Consider the following 15,472-nt stretch of genomic DNA (forward strand, 5'->3'; position numbering starts at 1 on the left):
GCTGGGCTCACTGGGGTCACCTGGCCTGCACGGCCACTGCCACATGTGGGCACTGCCCCGTGTCGGGTCCTCATGCTGAGACCAGATCGGGCGTGCCCGCAAAGCCCCACCTCACAAGGTGCTGGCCTTGCTGCGTGGTCACCGCCGTGCTGCCTGTGGGGCTGCTGAGCTCAGAGAGATGCCACTTTGCATCTTGGGGCTCCCTTCCCTCCTGTAGCTTTTTGCCCCCGGTAAAATCCGAGGCCCTGCCTCTCTGTGGGGTACCCTCCATCGCACGTGGAAATCTCTCTCCCACGTCCTTGCGAGCAAGAATCCAAGGCCGTGACTCCCTAGCCCAGTGCCTCCTCTGGGCGGTGCTCCGGTCCCTGCCCTCCTGTTCCCTCCTCCTGCCTCCGAGGACGGCCCACTGCAGCAGTGCGCGAACACGAGGAGGCTGGGGCTGCACGGTGCTGTGAGGAAGAGAGGCTTATTGGGCTCATGGTTCTGGAGCTCCAGGGCCTGGCGCTGCATCAGCTGTGCCCTGGTGAAGACCTCCTGGCGTAGGGTGGGGCCAGTGCCTGTCCTTCTACTAGCCCCACCTCTTAAAGGGCCCACCACCTCTCATATCACCACATTGCAGACCAAACCTCAGACACGTGAACCCCTAGAGGGGAAAGCACATTCGAATCCCAGCCGGTGCTCAAGCCCTAGGAGTCTGTGGCTGACTTAGCTTCCCAGGGCTGCTGTAGTAATGTCTGCAGACTGGGCGGCTTGAACGACAGAGCTAGAGGCCAGAAGTCCACAGTGGAGAGGTGGGCAATGGGCAGGGCAGGTTCCTCTGCGGGGCGTGACGGGACTGTGTTTCACCCCCAGACCCGTTCCCTGTGATTTGTGGACACTCTGGGCCTGCCTTGGCTTCCAAGTGCACCTACTGACCCCGGCCGTACCCCCAGCCGTACGTTCCCCTGTCTTTGTGAAAGCATTGACCACACTGGACCAGGGCCCTCCCAGCTCCACTGGGATTCGTCTCAACGTAGCGGATTGCAACTGCAAACTATCCCATTCACAGGCACCGGGGTCAGGCCTCCAGCTCATCTTTTCGGGAAGTGCTGAGAACAGGTGACAGTGACACCTGAACCAGGGCCTCCCCTGATAGAAAAGCCACAGCACAGGCAGGATGAGAAGGGTCTGGGCAGGTGTGTGAGTCGGCACACTCAGAATTGGCCCTGGAAGAGACTGAATTCTGAGCCGGCAGCAGGGCTTGGGGTGTGTTGTTTTGTCTCTATTTGAAATGGTGCGTCTGGAAATCCAAAGCCTTTTGTTGCGGTCGCCCCTCCGATGGTGCAGGTGTTTGTGTGCTGTTTGTGTGTTTTCCTGCAGCTCTCGCCTGCCTGTCTGCTGGCGGCCACGGAGCTTATCAAACCATCCACGGTGGGGCCTGAGCAGCTGCGCACCAGGGCTGGGGCGCGCTGAGTTTGTTTATGTAAATTTTGTTGTATTTTAGTCTTCCCAGCGACTGCCTTGGGGCTTTAATTTTCAGTCAAAGGCCAGGAAAGAAAGGCGCTTAGTGCTTAGATGTAGGTAGTTGGGATAATGTGTGAGGCGAGCCTTTCTGAGCAGCCGCCCACCCAGCGGCTGGTGGGGGAACGTGACCAGCACACCTTGGGGAGGCCACGGTCTCCTTGCGAGTCGTCATAATGTGTCCTCTTTAATTTTCATGGCTTTATTTTGCTTTTGAAATGTTCCTTTCAAATATGTTATTCTGGTGTATTTTTTTCTTCCTTTGTAATAAAGCCTTGGAAATTATTCAGAGCACAGTCTACAACAGAGAGAAAACGTTCAACGGTGTAATGAATCCATGGGCAATTATATCCTAATAAATTCTTGTATTCTAAATGCAAGTAAGTGTCTTTCCAAATTGCATATGTTAAGTAGATGGCCAGGAAAAGCATATAGATAACTATGTTAAATTAAGGAAAATAAATACATTCAATTAGTTTATGTATGTGTTATAGCTGAAAAGAGCATTCGGCACTATCGACAAAACCCCGGTGAGAAAATGAATTCCCTGAGTAAATATTGATTGACACGGACGGGCAGCAGATGGCTGGCAGCGGAGGTCCGGAGACAAGTGAGGCGGTGTGGTCCCCAGGGTCTCTGTGGTCAGAAATTCCAGGATCCCTGTTGACCACTTGACCGCAAATTCGCCCCCCGCCCCCACCTCGTTCTCTCTTCCGCGTTCCTCCTGGCCAGGTTCCCACGTCCTGAATCTCGAAGGCGGCACCTGCTTCCAGAAGGAGGCGTGGGTTCCCGAGCTGTGTGGGGCCTCGTGCCTGCCGCCGTGCTCTCCCAGCATGCCCTTGCTTCTGTCTCCAGGGAGGATGTTTTGCGGGCTCCTTGGGTTCCATTCCCTCCGTCTAGTGTACAACACTTGATGTCGCTTAAACAATGACATTTTTATGTCAGTCAGCACCCAGTGATGCTGCTTGCACCTGCTCCTGGATTCACTCTGACTCCCTGGTTGAGGTCACGGTGGAGAGGCCAGTGGCAGGGCAGGCCAAGGCAGGTACACGGGGTAGGATCAGTGGGCACAGGAAGAACCCCGTGGAAGTGCAGACAGATTCAGCTTTGGAGACTTCTCTCATTTTGGCAGATGCCTGGCAAAAATTTAAAACATCTTTTTAAAGACCTACTCATTTATTTGAGAGACAGAGTTATAGAGAGAGGGAGAAACAGAAAAAGAGGTCTTCCATCTGCTGGTTCACTCCCCAAACGGCCTCAATGGCTGGAGCCCAGTCAATGTGAAACCAAGAGCTAGGAGCTTCTTCTGAGTCTCCTACACGGGTGCAGGGGCCCAAGCATTTGGGCCATTTTCCATGGCTTCCCTTAGCACATTAGCAGGGAGCTGGATCTGAAGAGGAGCAACCGGGACACAAACCAGCACGCACTGGGATGTTGGCTCCACAGGCAGAGGCTTAGGCTACTACTCCATGGTGCCAGCCCCTAAAATATTCTTTTAATTACTTGAGAAGCAGAGAAGACAGGCAGAGCTCCCATTTACTGGTTTACTCTTAAATGCCTCCACCGGTTGCGACTGGCCAAAGCCAGAAGCCGGGAAGGCGTCCTCATGTCTGCACATGGATGCTATCTCCCAGGGTCTGTGCTGGCAGGAAGCTGGAGTGAGGACTCACACTCAGGCACTCCCATGTGGGATGTGGGCGCCTAAACCTGTGTCTTAGCCTCTAGGCCAAAGGCCTACTGCCCCTTTCTCTTCTTGTTTTCTTGGTTCCTTGGCTCTTGCCCACTGGGACACCTGACTGGAGGAACAAGGCAGCTCAGGACGGATGAGGGCTGGCCCACAGGCCAGGCAGGAGATGGCTTTGCCCATCCCTTCTTCACTTGTAAGGCAGGGGAGGCAACGGTGACACTGGGTGATGTGAGGCTCCTACATGTGAGAAATGTCTAACGCTGTGCCTGCATGCACAGCACCTGCTCAGGCAGGGCGTGCTGTGGGCTGCACCCACTGTGACTTCTCTCATGGGCACTGCCACGCCTTGGCAGGCCATTGCAGCCAGCCCCGCACAGGAAGCCCTGGGGAGGTGGTCTCTGCCCAGCAGGAGGCTGCTGAGACTCCTGCCCGAAGAGCTGTTAGGAAGCGTGCACAGATGTGTAAGGAAGTGTGTGTGCTGTTAGGAAGGAGGTGTGTGTGCTGTTAGGAAGGAGGTGTGTGTGTGTGCTGTTAGGAAGGAGGTGTGTGTGTGTGCTGTTAGGAAGGAGGTGTGTGTGTGCTGTTAGGAAGGAAGTGTGTGTGCTGTTAGGAAGGAGGTGTGTGTGTGTGCTGTTAGGAAGGAGGTGTGTGTGCTGTTAGGAAGGAGGTGTGTGTGTGTGCTGTTAGGAAGGAGGTGTGTGTGCTGTTAGGAAGTGTGTGTGTGCTGTTAGGAAGGAAGTGTGTGTGCTGTTAGGAAGGAGGTGTGTGTGTGTGCTGTTAGGAAGGAGGTGTGTGTGCTGTTAGGAAGGAAGTGTGTGTGTGTGCTGTTAGGAAGGAGGTGTGTGTGTGTGCTGTTAGGAAGGAGGTGTGTGTGCTGTTAGGAAGTAAGTGTGTGTGTGTGCTGTTAGGAAGGAGGTGTGTGTGCTGTTAGGAAGTGTGTGTGTGCTGTTAGGAAGGAAGTGTGTGTGTGTGCTGTTAGGAAGGAAGTGTGTGTGTGTGCTGTTAGGAAGGAGGTGTGTGTGTGTGCTGTTAGGAAGGAGGTGTGTGTGTGTGCTGTTAGGAAGGAAGTGTGTGTGTGTGCTGTTAGGAAGGAAGTGTGTGTGCTGTTAGGAAGGAAGTGTGTGTGTGTGCTGTTAGGAAGGAAGTGTGTGTGTGCTGTTAGGAAGTGTGTGTGTGTGTGTGCTGTTAGGAAGGAGGTGTGTGTGTGTGCTGTTAGGAAGGAAGTGTGTGTGTGTGCTGTTAGGAAGGAAGTGTGTGTGTGTGCTGTTAGGAAGGAGGTGTGTGTGTGTGCTGTTAGGAAGGAGGTGTGTGTGCTGTTAGGAAGGAGGTGTGTGTGTGTGCTGTTAGGAAGGAGGTGTGTGTGTGTGCTGGTAGGAAGGAGGTGTGTGTGTGTGCTGGTAGGAAGGAGGTGTGTGTGCTGTTAGGAAGTGTGCACAGATGTTAAGGAGGTGTGTGTGCTGTTAGGAAGGAAGTGTGTGTGTGTGCTGTTAGGAAGGAAGTGTGTGTGTGTGCTGTTAGGAAGGAGGTGTGTGTGTGCTGTTAGGAAGGAAGTGTGTGTGCTGTTAGGAAGGAGGTGTGTGTGTGTGCTGTTAGGAAGGAGGTGTGTGTGCTGTTAGGAAGGAAGTGTGTGTGTGCTGTTAGGAAGGAGGTGTGTGTGTGTGCTGTTAGGAAGGAAGTATGTGTCCTGTTAGGAAGGAAGTGTGTGTGCTGTTAGGAAGTGTGCACAGATGTTAAGGAGGTGTGTGTGCTGTTAGGAAGGAGGTGTGTGTGCTGTTAGGAAGGAGGTGTGTGTGTGTGCTGTTAGGAAGGAGGTGTGTGTGCTGTTAGGAAGTGTGTGTGTGTGCTGTTAGGAAGGAAGTGTGTGTGTGTGCTGTTAGGAAGGAGGTGTGTGTGTGTGCTGTTAGGAAGGAGGTGTGTGTGCTGTTAGGAAGGAGGTGTGTGTGTGTGCTGTTAGGAAGGAGGTGTGTGTGCTGTTAGGAAGGAGGTGTGTGTGTGTGCTGTTAGGAAGGAGGTGTGTGTGCTGTTAGGAAGGAGGTGTGTGTGTGTGCTGTTAGGAAGGAGGTGTGTGTGCTGTTAGAAAGTGTGCGTGTGTGCTGTTAGGAAGGAGGTGTGTGTCCTGTTAGGAAGGAGGTGTGTGTGTGTGCTGTTAGGAAGGAGGTGTGTGTGTGTGCTGTTAGGAAGGAGGTGTGTGTGTGTGCTGTTAGGAAGGAGGTGTGTGTGTGTGCTGTTAGGAAGGAGGTGTGTGTGCTGTTAGAAAGTGTGCGTGTGTGCTGTTAGGAAGGAAGTATGTGTCCTGTTAGGAAGGAAGTGTGCACTGTTAGGAAGCGTGCACAGATGCGTAAGGAAGTGCGTGTGCTGTACCCGCCCTTGAGGGCCCGCATGCCCCATGTGCCTGCCTTCAGGAGCAGAGGTGGCCATTCCGCTGGGTGGTCTGGGAGGCAGCGTCTCCCTCGTCTCCCTTTTCATTGCAGGGTGATTGTCGTTCAGCTTTGACCTGTGGGTGCGACACTGAACATGGAGCTTGCTGACTCACCTGTCTCCCCTGGGAGCTTTGCTGGGGAGGTTCGTGCCGGACACTGGCTGGCTGCACTTCATCGTTTTGAGCATCAGTGTCACTTGGACACTGTCCCACTGTGCAGACACGCTGGGCCCTCTTTATCCATTCTGCTGTTCATATGCATTTATCATTTTGCTGTTGCAAAAATGCTACACTGAACATTCCTGCACTTGTCCCCGGTTCTCATGACCCAGGTTTCTTCAGGGTAATGTGCTAGGCAGTGGCATGGTGTTCAGTGGGAAAGTCAAATAGAACGTGAACAAGGAACGCTGAATGTTGCTTCTGAGACGGGTGAAGACGGGCAGTTCCCCCGCAGCGTGGCAGGAGTGATTGTTGCGTGCTTTCTTGTCTCCAATTCCTCGAGGGGAAGTGGAATTAGAGGGGACGTGCGTCTTCTGTGAACTTTCTGAAGCCCCATTGGAGGGCCCCCGCCCCCGTTCCTGCTAGTGACGTACTTCCCTGCCTGGTGTCCTGCTTGGCCGATGGAGTGTGAGTGGAATGACGGTGCACCTGCTTCATATTCTTAGAGGATCATGTGCTTCCCCCTGGCCGTGAGCCGTGGGTCTGTACCTCGGGACAGAGTGCAGTGGTCATGTGCTAACCTCCTGCACCAACAGCCTGCAGCGCTCCCAGAAGACACGCCTGTGTCTTCCCCTGGCCGTGACCCGTGCGTCTTTACCTGCGGGACGGAGTGCAGCGGTCATGTGCTAACATCCCGCACCAACAGCCTGCAGTGCTCCCAGAAGACATGCAGCCGGGGGTCTGCTCGTGGCTGCAGCAGAAGCTGACTGGCGTTAGTCAGCGCCGGGCTTTGCCAGACTTCAGCGTGTTATTTGTAGTTTAGTAATTAAACACAGGAGGAGTTGAACTCTATTTTCTGACCACCTCTGCATCTCTGTGAAGGGCATGTGTGCTCTGCTCCATTTCCTATTGTGCTGTTTCCACTGATCTTGATTACTAGAAATTCTTTAGATACTGATGGTCCTTACACAGGTATTTGTGACAAATATCTTCTGTATCATGGGTTGCATTGTCATTCTCTTTCTGGTATTTTTGATGAACAGAACGTCTTAGTTTTAATGTAGTTAAACTTATCAGTTGTTTTTCCTCATGGTTTGTGTGTTTTATGTTTCTTTATAAGAAATATTCTTCTTCCCAAGGCTTTCATGAAATTTTCGTATAGTTTCTTCAAAAAGGGGATCTGTTGGGGTCTTAAGCCAGGGGCCAGCAGGGGACAGTACAAGCACTCCCCGACAAGGTGAACGGGAGAGGTGAGGTCGACGGGTCAAGCACACCACAGCAAGCACCCATGAGCTCTGTCGAAGCAGGAACTACTTTATTGAGGAAGTGTACAGGCTTATAAAGCTTACGAAGGACATGCGCAGTAGGGGAGCCAATCAGTGAAAAGGTCATGCAGGTATGGGTGGACCACGCACAGGGGCACCTTAAAAGAGGTATAGGGATCATGCATTGTCCACGTGTCCGGAACTAAATCGGACCTATCCCTGCAGGTGGTCCAATCTCGTGCAGTTTAACCACAGAGGTCACAGACACACCCCCAATATCCGCCAGGTGCCATGTTGTTAGGGACTATTTTAGGCAATGCCCAATATTTCCCTCTTTTTGTTTTATATTAAAGAGAGAAAAGTATTTCTTTTTACTTAAAAGTCCCATTTAAATAATTATTTTATTTTTTTTTAAGATTTATTTATTTATTTGAAAGACAGAGAGAGGGGGAGAGACAAAGAAAAAGATCTTCTAACCACTGGTTCACTCCCCTAAATATCCCCAACAACCAGCGCTGGGCCAGGCTGAAGCTGGGAGCCTAGACCTCCATCTGGGTCTTCCATATGGGAGGCAGGGACCCATGGACTTGGGCGGCCATCTGCTGTCTTCCAGGAACATTAATAGGAACCTGGATTGGAAGCAGAGAAGCCAGGACTCAAGCATTCCAATGTGGGATGCACGCATCTCAAGCAGCGGCTTAACCCACTGTGCCACAACACTTGCCGTGAATAATTTTTATAAAGGGCATAGCACAGCTATCTAGATTCATCTTTTCTTTCTAAATGCATAAGCAGTTGCCTCAGCTGCACTTAGGACACAGCCGTCAGCATTTCCTTGACGTCCACTGCCATCTTGGTGTTCACCAAGCTCTTCCATATACACACCACACATCGGCGCTTTCCTGTCTGTGCCATGATCTGCTGGTCTACACCCGTAGCCATAGCTTTGCAATGGATTTTGCCATCTGCTAGGATGAGTTCTCATCTCTTACTCAGCTACAGTCCTGCTTTCACTTCTTTTTGTGTTCAAAATTTTCTTGGCAATTGTTGCACTTTGATCCCCTACATAAATTTTAGGATTTATTTACCAAATTCTGTGGAGGATTCTACAGTGTTTTAGTAGGACTTGCAACAAATTCCTACATTAATTTAGAACGATTATAACCTACATGATTCTGTCTTAAACATATATAGGTACATGTCGCTCCCCCTCTTCGTGGAGGAATGACACAGGACCCTGCACTGTTCTTTCGTCTGCTAGGCCCTCCCCGGGTTTGCTGCTAGTTCTTCCCGGGTTGGCTACCGACCCTTCCACCTCCGTGGAAGGGCAGTTCCCCCTAGCCACTTTCCCCACTTCCGCGGGGGAGCGGCACACCGCTGGCCGGCTCTCTCGGGGGCTGCACAGGTGTTCCTTCAGATAGATGTTCCTGGTGCATGTTGTCTCTCTCCTCCTTTATAGTCCTCTTCCGCCAATCCCAACTCGGTTGCCCACACGCCGAGTACACTGCTCTCCTCCAATCAGGAGCAGGATCAGCTCCTGGAGGTCATCACTCAAGTTGGCAAGAGGCAGCTGGGTAGAAGCTGTTTCCTCCTCTCCCAGCGCCATATTGTGGGAGAGCAGATGCATAGAATAAGTCTTAATTCCAGTAACTTAGTCTAGTCCGAGTTGCTCCCCACAGATCCCCCTTTCTTTTTATTTTTGGCGTTGATACGCGCCTGTCTTCGGTGCCCCGTGGCACACACTCTGCTCTGCTTGCTAGAGTTGCCCACAGGTGCTTACAAGCCCTACCAATCAGGCAAACCGAATCCGGGTCCTCTCTTCGCCATGTTGTGAGGAGGTTTTTAGGCGCTGATGCGTGCCTGAGTTCGGTGCCCTGCAGCGCATGCTCTGCTCTGCTAGAACTGCCTGCAGGTGCTTACAAGCCCTATCAATCAGGCAAACTGAATCCAAGCCCTCTCATTGCCGTCTTGTGGGGAGACTTATTGGTGTTGATAACGTGCCTGTCTTCGGTGACCTGCAGCCGCCCACAGGTGCTTATCGTCTTACTAATCAGGCAGACTGAATCCAAGCTCTCTCATTGCTGTGGTGTGGGGAGGCCTTATTTTTCTCTATTTCTCTATCTCTGGGCATTCCTATTTCTCCTATTTCTTCTATCTGCCAACATTCCTATTTCTCTCATTTTACTTCTAAACTTCTGTTTCTCTTATCCCCGCGGCTTCCCGGCACCCGCCCCGAGGCTGCTTCTCGGCTCCGCACGCTCTGTGGTCTCCGCGCCCTTTGCGTCCGCACCACGGCCTCGCGCTAGCCCCGGGTTCCCTATCTACTTGTGCCCCGCGCGCCCTCTCTGCACGCGGCGGCTTCCGCGAGTCACACAGCCCAGCTCACGTTTCCGCCACGGGTATTCAGTCCAAGTTCCCCGGGCTAACGTGGCGAATTCAACCCAGCTCACGTCTGCGCCCCTCGGCCTGGCTTCCCGTCTTTTGCTCCCTGGGCCAATCTGATGGATTCCAACCTGGCGGCCCACGTCTCTGCCTCTGGTTCCAGATTTTCGCCTTTTGCTCCCCGGGCTGACTTGAAGAATTCCAACATAGCTTACGTTTCCGCCTCGGCCTGCCCCCGTGGCTTCATCCTCCCTAACATTTTTCTCTACCCGGTATGTTTCCTAACTTTTCTTCCAACAACAATATTCCCCTCTCATTTCTCCTGGCTTCTCCCCACAGTCCGTATCCAAGTCTAAGTTTCTTCTAGGTTTCACTTTCACTTTCAACCCTAACGTCCAATCCTAACTTCTTTCCCACAGTCTGTATCCGAGTCTATGCCTAGTCTTTCAATAGCTTCTTCCGGCACCTTTTCCGCCAGGCTTTTCCCTAGGCTGTTTGCTAGTCTCTCCAGTATTTTCCCACTTCTTCCCACTTCTTCCCTCCTAGGTTTCCTATCCGAGTCATAGCACCATTATGTCACTCCCCCTCTCGTGGAGGAATGACACAGGACCCTGCGCTGTTCTTTTGTCTGCTCAGCCCTCCCCGGGTTTGCTGCTGGTTCTTCCCGGGTTGGCTACTGACCCTTCCACCTCCGTGGAAGGGCAGTTCCCCCTAGTCACTTTCCCCACTTCCGCAGGGGAGCAGCACACCGCCGGCCGGCTCTCTCGGGGGCTGCACAGGTGTTCCTTCAGATAGATGTTCCTGGTGCATGTTGTCTCTCTCCTCCTTTATAGTCCTCTTCCGCCAATCCCAACTTGGCTGCCCACACGCCGAGTACACTGCTCTCCTCCAATCAGGAGCAGGATCAGCTCCTGGAGGTCATCACTCAAGTTGGCAAGAGGCAGCTGCGTAGAAGCTGTTTTCTCCTCTCCCAGCACCATATTGTGGGAGAGCAGATGCATAGAATAAGTCTTAATTCCAGTAACTTAGTCTAGTCCGAGTTGCTCCCCACAGGTACATATACATATATTTGCATCTATATCTTCTTTAATGTCTTAATATCTATTTTTCTTCATAACACCTTTGTTATTTTTATTAAATTTCTTACTAGATTTGTACTTCACTTTGCTGTTCAAATACTGTCTCTTCATTTACTACATTTTGGAAATTTTAAACCCTAGAATGACACAGTGAATACTAATGTGCCCTTCTCTTAGATCTGGCATCTGCCAGGATCTTTTCACATTTGCTTCCTCTGTCTGTCTGTTTGCCTATCTACCTAAATAACTATCTATTATCTATCTATCTGTATGTCATCTTCAAACCATCTATCATCCTTATATCTCAATATATATGTGGACTTCCTGACATCACACCACCTTAGATTGTATTAGATAAGAACAAAACCATTCTTTTACCTAAACCCAATATAATTACAATTTAGTAATGTTGCAATACTTTTGTGTTACATGCAGTCCACATTTGTGGTGTGCAACTGTCTAGGAAGGATGCTCCTTGCAACCTTCCTCCTCCGTCTGATCCAGGATCTCGTGAAGGACTGCCCAGGATGTTGGGTGCCAGGCGGCTGGAGCCCTCGGAGGGACCCGACCACTTGGACCTCCCAGAAGGCAGGGAGCCAAAATCTGCAGCTGAGCCAGGATGCAAATCCAGGTCCTTAGGTAGCCTGTGAGAATCTTCAGTGGCATCTTAACTACTAGGTCAGATGCCTACCGTTCATCCCACTTTTTAAATTACTAAATTAAAAAAAATCCTAATGGGGTTTGAATTTATCATTTTTTCCTGCATTTGTTAAAGTGATTACATGTTTTTATATTTTAATGTATATTAATGCAATAAATTGCAACAGCATTTAATCCTAAATCTTATTTGATATCTTTTAATATACTTCTGCATTTAGCTTGGTAACTTTTATTTAGGATTTTTGCATTCTCACATGAGATTGGTTTATATTTTTCCTTTCTTACATTTCTCTCTCTTTTTCATTATCTGGTTGTCTGAAATCACTTGTATTTCAGTGGCTTATGTATTCTGTCTTGAATGTGTGGAGAAGTATGCTACAGTCACTTGGGTCTGGTGTGTGTGTTTGTGATGGGGTGAGGTTTAAAATGCAGCTTCAGCAGCTCCTAGTCTCCCTGAGGCATCCAAGCCAGGGACTCACGCCCCTTCCTCTCTGAGCCCCAGCCCCCGCCTGGCGTGGGTCACCACGCGCACAGCAGGACCTGGATGCCACACATTCAACTCTGAATTCCCAGGATGCTGTCCCAGTACCCAACACGGCGTCTGGCATGAAGAAGAAGGTGCTTGATACTTATGTATTGACACTGGACTGCAGCTGCTTCTGTGTGTGTGTGTGTGTGCATGTGCATTAAAACTAGACTGCAGCTGTTTCTGTGTGTGTGTTAAAACCAGACTGCAACTGCTTCTGTGTGTGTGTGTGCACGCGCATTAAAACTGGACTGCAGCTGCTTCTGTGTGTGTGTGTATGCACACGCATTAAAACCGGACTGCAGCTGCTTCTGTGTGTGTGTGTGTGTGTGCACGTGCATTAAAACCGGACTGCAGCTGCTTCTCTGTGCATTAAAATGAGACGGCAACCACCTCTGTGTGTGTGTGCTGGGTGAGATTGCTCAGTTTGGGGATAAGCGAGGCTCCATCTTTCCGTGAGAAATCAGTGGTTTCTGCCTTCTGCCCTAGGCTAAAGTAATCCTGCCTCCCTTTCATCGCCTGCCTTAGGTTTCTCACCTTGATCCTGTACCTCCTGCCTCCCCCATCTCCAAGGCGCTGTCAGGGGCTTCTGGGCCTCTCTCGCCGCCTTCAGCTCCGAGCCCAGCATGCAGGATCATTTGCGTGCCGTGTGCAGGGCGTGCACGCTGCCTTGGAGCTGTGCGCAGACCTGGTGTGGGATGAGTCCCTGCTTTGTCATGCCTGGCACACCTTCCTGGAGCATTCATGGAGGACCCGAGAAGAGATTCCTAAACCCCACCATGCCAATTATCCCAAGGGGTGTTGGAAGTTTTCACAACAAAGTTAATTGCAATTCGTGGTAATCACACACATATTAAATGCTAGACAACACTTGGAGTCTAGGCTGAATGCGAGGAAAATCGAAGTGTCAGAGCTCTTGCAAAATTGGGATGCAGGGTGGTTGATTCATCCTTCCCCGAAAAGAACAAAGGCTCCTGAAATCACACACACACCTGAAAGTCCAACACGCCCAAGGCTGCGGCGTCCGAGCCCCCGGAAGCAGCCTCTGACCTCTGGATCTCCAGAGCCCCGGGGACCGCAGGACCTTCCTGAGCCAGGTCTCTCGACCCGGGCATCTCTGGTTCTGAGTCTCCAGGCCAGCCACTGGCTCGGATTTGTGTATTACGCTCACACTGGACGACACTCAGGCTTATGTGGTGCCATGGTGTGCAGGTTTCTGGAGTTGTCAGTGATATGATGGACGGGACACCCTAACCAGGAGACACTCCCGGGCCTGGCTCCCTTGTGTCTGTGGAGCCACTCCCTTCACCCTCCTGCCCGCCCACCTTACCAGCGGGGCCCGGGGCACCTCCCGGCACACTGCCCCGTTCTCCTCCAGGCACTGGGTTCTCAGCTGGCCCAGACTAACCTGCAGAGCACAGGGCACCGGGACTTCCCTCGGGAGGCCGGGAGGGCACACAGAAGGCTGGAGGCTCCTTCAAGCCCAGCCTCAAGCCGAGACTGCCCTACGCCTCCCGTCGGCTGCTCCACGCGGCTCCTGGTCCTCAGTCCGAGCCAAGCTCTCCGCCTGCCTCTTAGCGGGCGCTGCCTGCTGCGGAAGCCCTCAGTGGCCTCCTTCCTGGCCATCAGCCTTCCTGGCCGGCGGCCTCCTCAGTGTGCCCGCTGCATTCTCGCGCGTGCGTGTGTGTGCGCGCGCGTGTTGGGGTGGGGGAGGGGAGGCTCTTGCTTTGCACCTCTGATGGGATGGTGGTCCTGCCTGCTGCCTCCCCTTCAGGACTGAGAGTTCTGCAAGCCAAGGTGAATCGGACACCGTTGAGGGGCAGCGGCAGCACCGGTAATTAGTCCAGGGCGGCGGTAGGGGCTGGGCCGCCCACAGGCAGGCCGCGCGCGTCACCGCCACACTTCCACACGCGGAGAACGCCGCTGGCGGGTGAGAACGGCCATGCTGTGGCACCGCGCGCACGCGTTCTTGGTGCTGTCACCGTCACGTCCACTGTCACCCATGGAAGCATCCACAGACGGCCTGGGGACAGCACTGTCCCCACCCAGGGGTCCCGGCCCCACCCCAGATGCAGCAGTCAGGCCGAGCGCAGAGCATGCTGGGGCCCACAGAGCGCCGCTTCGCTGCATCCCGCGGCGGGCTGAGCCCTCCGCCCTGCCGACTCCCGTGTCGGTGCCCTCGCGAACAGAAGCGCCTCGTGGTCCAGCCGAAGGCGTGGGACGGACGCGGCGTCGGCGCCCAGTCCCCGCAGCGCGCTTCCCGCCAGGAAGTCACTAGAGAGACCCGGATGCGGAAGCTCAGCGTGCTTCCCGCCAGGAAGTCACTGGAGAGACCCGGATGCGGAAGCTCTGCGCTCGGCACGCGGAGGGGGCGGGGCGCCACGGGCGACGTGCGTGGGCGGGGCCTTCGAGAGCGGCGGCCACGCCGGCCAGGGCCGGACCCGCGTGGGGCCGGCGGGAGCGGTTCGGAGGGTCTTTGCTGGACGCAGAAAACGCCGCAGGGGCCGCTCCACGGGTCCGCGCGTGGGAAACGCGAGTTTGCCGGCACCAGTGCGGGTGTGTGCGCGGGGCTCTCCCCGGGCCCGCCGCTGCCTCCTGAGGCGAGGGCCAGGAGGACTCAGCCCAGGGTCGGAGCTGGGCCGCGGCGTGGGCAGCCCGGGGCACACGCGCGGGGCACAAAGCCGCAGGAGCTGGTGAGGACCGCGTCCCGGCACCGCAGAGGTCCCCGAGGGGTGAGAACGCCCGGGCGGCCCGCGCGCCCACGCGGTTCCCGAGGGCTGAGGCCGTGAGCGCGCGCACGGTCACCGCGTGTCCTGATCTTAGAGTGCGGGGGCGGGGGGGGGGGTTAGAAACTGCAGCAGTGACCCCGTGGGGTCTGGGGGCGAAGTTTGCAGAGGAAAAGCCGGTCATAGGCTCTTACTTGGAGGTCTGTGCAGAAGTCCATGTGTAGTTACAGATACACGATGTGTGCGAGTTAGGAAAAAGTAAAAGGAGCGTCCAGCGTGCAGAATGCAACAGTCAACAGCTGCTAAGCAAAGAGACGGAAAAAATTAAGGTTTCCAAAGACAGTTTATCTGACGGGAGGTAGAAAAGGAGAAATAAAATTAGGAAATTTTAAATAGTGAATGGGTTATATAGAATAATGTGCTAGAAATAGTTCAATCACAATAACTAGCTAAAATTCACTTATTATAAGACAGAGACTTGATATTGAAAAGATTCTGCTGTATTTATAAAAAATACGTAAAATAATTACATTTAAAGGTTGGAAATAAAGCAAGGTAAAAATTGTGCGAGGAAAATGTTAACAGAAACATAATTAATGTAGCTATTTTTATGTGGGATGTATATATTTTAAAGAAAATACTGTGGATAAAATGGACAAAAGAAATATCTATCAATGACTTAGGGTGGTGACAAACTTGTATGTACCTAACTTTGTGTTCTTGCAAAATATATGAAAAACTTCAACAGAATTATAAGTAGAAATTGAAAAATCAGTAATCATAGTGAAAATTATTACCAAGTCTCTTCCAGAAACTGATAGATGAGTTTGACAAAAAGTTAGGCTATAGATTATTTCAGTAATACAATCAATCTTGCTGTGCACACAGGAAAGCAACAACAGAGACTGCATATGCTCAAGAACAAATAGAAGATTTTAAAAACATGACAGATGTATTGGGCCATAAGGAAATTCTCAGAAACCCAAAGAGTTACGGACTAATGCCACCATGGCTGACAGCAGTACAACAAAATATAGAGAAAAGGTGAAAACTGCTTTTTCACTCTCAT

General features: G+C 52.3%; 1 long non-coding RNA gene across 3 annotated transcripts in view; it reads left to right on the plus strand.

Moving 5' to 3' along the window:
• The first annotated feature begins 14,072 nt into the window (after positions 1-14,072).
• The window catches only part of LOC127487512 (uncharacterized), an 88,606-nt gene continuing 87,206 nt past the window's right edge, over positions 14,073-15,472 (plus strand). Inside the window, exons 1-2 of one of the 3 annotated variants that reach the window (XR_011386990.1) lie at positions 14,073-14,409; positions 15,292-15,447. This is a non-coding gene — a long non-coding RNA (uncharacterized lncRNA). Of the gene's footprint in view, positions 14,410-14,550; positions 15,448-15,472 lie in introns of those variants that run through there. The other 2 variants (XR_007914376.2, XR_011386989.1) reach the window with 2 other exon arrangements.

The sequence above is a fragment of the Oryctolagus cuniculus genome, chromosome 2 (genome assembly GCF_964237555.1).
Source record: "Oryctolagus cuniculus chromosome 2, mOryCun1.1, whole genome shotgun sequence".
NCBI classification, from domain to species: Eukaryota; Metazoa; Chordata; class Mammalia; order Lagomorpha; family Leporidae; genus Oryctolagus; species Oryctolagus cuniculus.